Raw genomic sequence first — 4,285 nt, forward strand, 5'->3', positions numbered from 1 at the left:
TGAGAAAAACTCTAGAGCTTGTAGTGATCATCCTAAGATCCTTGCGCCTATTTTGGATTTCTACTCCCAAACACTATGGCCTGTCCTTTGGAATTTTTGCATCCTAAAGGATACATGGATCCTAAACTCAACTACATTAATGGTGATCCTCTAAATTTAAAATGAGGAATTTAAGAAAATTTTGTGGTTTATTTTAGTTCTTTTCATTTTATTAGAGTTTACCAGAGCCCTAAAATGATCAAAGATTTAAAACATTGATTTTCCATGCCAAAAGGAATTTTTGGTTCTCATACCCTAGTGTATTTTTAGGCCAATATTTTGTTTCTATGCAAGTACTTTCATGGTTTTTTAGGTTTTGTAAGCTCCATAAGTAGGTAGGTCCTTTACTTGGTTCATGTGCTCCTCTTTCTTATTTTTCTCACGGTGTTGGTTCTCTATCCTTGTTTTCTTTTCATTTTTCCTACTATGCTAGGTTAGGTCTTAGCATAGGATTAATATATTTTTTCTTACTATTCTTATTTATGCCCTAAAATAAATTTTTCCCAAGAATTTACCCTTATTCAAAAATGTGAATCGTGGGAGCATGAATCTCATGTTTCCATTCAATTAGACTTAGAAAATGTACTCAACTTGTGCCATAGATGAAATACAACCTTTAAACTTATCTTGTCGGTGAGAATTTCCCTATAGAACTTTGGAAAACTCGAACCCTTAGACTCTCCATTAAAGATAATGTACTTCATGCCCTATTTAAAAAATTAAATGAATTTTGAAACCCCATGAACATCCTTTTGAGTCTTCGAGTCTTTGAGGAGTCTTAGAATCCTTTTTCTTCATGAAATTCTGGAACCCTAAGGGCTTTCATAGACTTCAAGTTAACACTTCACACTTTCACACAATATCCTTGTATGACTTTAGGTCCCAAAGGGATTAAAGGAATTAGAATTAAAAACCTCAAGCATTTTGAAAACCTTTGATATGTGGAATCCAAGTAATAAAGACATATCCCTCTAAGACTTTGGGCCCTAAAGGGATCTAAGAATATCAACCTTGATGTCATATGATTCTGAGGAAGTAATTTTTTATGCCAAAAATTGAACATTTTGTGATGCATCCCTTCACAACTTTGTGTTCTACCAGTATGGTGGGATTTTATCCTTGGAACTATTACCCACTCAGGTACCCATTTTATAAGAAAACTATAGAACATTTTAGTGTATCTTTGTGCAATTTTTAGTCTCAAAGGGATATGAAAATTGTAACCTTGAATACTTTCAATGTTTGAGAACCCGATTTGTGTGTAGGGTTAACTATTACCATAATCTATCCTTACATGGTTTTGGATCTTGAATGTATATTTCGACTAGATGCTTCAAACCTTGGTCTACCCATAGTTCCAATTCCTATACCTTCTGATGATCTGCAAAAAGGATGGTTAGGATATTGTTAAGACAAACACAAACACACAAGCAACAAACCAAGTGTTAGTGTTAGAAATCACAAATCAAATATTATCCTAAGCAAGTATATCAAGAGAGACACAAAACACAAAATAGAAAGCTTAACAAAACTAAGAAATGCAATAAGACATGTCCAAATGCCCTCCACCATGTTTGTAGCTACTCCTCCCTTGTTCCTCTCCTCTCCAAGTTCCCAAATGAGTGTAGTTCTTAGTAGCCTTTTGCACTATTCTGGATGTCTTATGGAGGTTCAAGATTGTAGAATGAAAGCTTATGAGAATGAAAATGTGAACAAGCTAAAATGAGATATTATCTAATTATCTAATGTTAATTTTAGCCAAAAAGACAAATGTAGATTATTATGCTAAATGCTCTCTAAATTTCACTATAAATTAGATGCATACAAGATTTCAAGATTATAGATGTGCTTGAGGATTTGAAAATGAGGAATGTGAGCTCTATTTATATATAAAATGGAGCAATGGATGGTTGAGATTGAATAATCTCAACAAGGGTCAGGATTGATGGGTTTATGATCCATGTGAGGGCTTTCAATCCAATCCGAGGATAACAAATGTCAACAAGAGATGGGTTGAGAGGAGAGGGAATATGCATTAAATGCTTGAGATGACTTGAAGGTTAACTTGGGAGGTATGTTCAATGTTAAGTTGAATGAATAAAGCCATTATCCAATTAATAATGCCTTTATCCAATGGATAAACTCTTATGCAAGAGTTAGTGAGGATAAACATGGTCAAAGCAATAAATGCTTGAAGAGACCCATGAGTCAAATTGAGGTTGAGTTAGAGGGAAAGTCTCTAACCATGTGGGTGAGTTGAGTTAACCATAAATGGTTATGTAAGAGCCATTAATGGTCATGTAAGAGCCATTAGTGGTTTGGAAGACTTTAGGGGTTAGCTTGTTGAACACATAAAGCATTAAATGCTTTTCAAAGACTTTGGAGGCTTTGAGAAGTGACTTCAACTTGCTTAGGAAATTGACAATATTTAGGAAATGGGATTAGGCTAATTAAGAATGATTAGAAGAACTTAGAAAGTGGTTAGAAGAGTCTAGGAGGGGATTTAGGATTGCAAGTGGGTTTGGTGGGTGAGGGAAAATAGGATTTTAATTAAAATAAAATTAATTTATTTCAATTGAGGTTGTAACTTGCATTTGTAGGAGAATGCAAGTGGGGGGATTTGTTTAGTGATTTAAATAAATATTTATTTATTTATTTAAAAGAAGAAAGTGGTTAAATTAAATAAATATGATTTATTCATTTAATTGATTTAGAGGTGTGGTTTAATGAATTAATTTAAATAAATTGGATAATTTATTTAATTAATAGGAGAAGGGGTTGAGGATAAATTAATTAAATATTAATTTAATTAACTATTGGCTAGTGGTTTTACTAATCAAATAAATAGTATATATTCATTTAATTAAGTGGACAAATTTATGTGACTACATTTGTCCCTCTTTGAGACAGTGCGATTTGTCGCGTCATTTCAAAGAAAGAAGGATAGCTGTGAAGAAAATGCCCCATAAATGTTAATTTAGTGGGTGGTATGCCCTCTCGAGAGATGGGCCGATTTTTTTTGTAAAATCAAACGATCTATCGAAAAAAGAACAAGAAGTGGAGGGGAGGTAGAATAGAAGAAATTAGCAATAATGGTGAAAGAATGGGAGAAAATGGGGGGAATATGGAGAAGGGGTAAGTCAGTGAGTACCCTTAGGTCATGTAGGAGATTCAGTGCAAATGCAGTGTTTGTGCTTTTGATTGATACTATACAATTGATCAAAATTGGTTGGATAATCTAGTGTAATCGGGTAAATTGCCCCGGTCGAGTCAAAGTGTGATAGTTGATGTCAGTTGTTCACTTGGATAGGATAAAGTTTGAGTAAGTAAATCAAATTAACCTGTTGGTGACTTAGACAATTGATGAAATTGCCTGATGAAGTCAAGGTATCTGAATCAAACTACTCGTTGAGACTTAGACAATTGATGTAATTGTCCGTTGGATTGTGTTTGATTGGTTGATCAATTGATAGTTTTTTCATTATAGGTTGGTTGTGGTGAATCATAGCACCCTCAGTGAGACTAGGTCATTATGATAAATGCTTGTTGTAGTATAGGATTCCATAATTGATTACCTATTGAGACCCGAAGATACTTGATCAAAGTATCTGTTGATAGTCTAGGTGTGCGTGTGTCGATGTGCCTAGGTAGACAGAGTAACTTTCTTGATTGGTTTGATGGGACATGATGTAGGGTATGTGATTTATGGTGATCAAGGTAGGGAGCGTGAGGAGGGGATTCAATATTAAATAGAATATATGGAGGACCTAGGACTCATTCCTATGGAAGAAGATCGAAAAATAGAGTATGCATTGTCATTACTATGTATGAATGATATGCAGCCATATGAATGTATGGATGGATGGAATCCAACATAATGCAATATATAGAGATGAGATGAAATGGTGATCCATAGTGCTTTATTTTTATCATTGAGCATGGTAGTATCAATCTTGGACGAGGCAGTAGGAACCAAGTTTGGAGTATTGTACCTATAAGCAAGCAATATAGATAAAGAATATGGACCCTCCATTCTTGTTCATGTGCAAATGGGCGAGGTATACGCTGTAGTAAGTAAGCCATGGTGATCTATGACTAGATTGTTGCATATGATCACATAGCTTAGTGAACTTCCCATGTAGACACCATATGTACATGCCCCAGAACTTCATTGGAACAATTCGCAGACAATAAACAAAACAATACTTTAGGAAACATCCCAGCTACTCTAATCACTTGCAGATAT

The sequence above is a fragment of the Cryptomeria japonica genome, chromosome 4 (genome assembly GCF_030272615.1).
Source record: "Cryptomeria japonica chromosome 4, Sugi_1.0, whole genome shotgun sequence".
Classification (NCBI taxonomy): domain Eukaryota; kingdom Viridiplantae; phylum Streptophyta; class Pinopsida; order Cupressales; family Cupressaceae; genus Cryptomeria; species Cryptomeria japonica.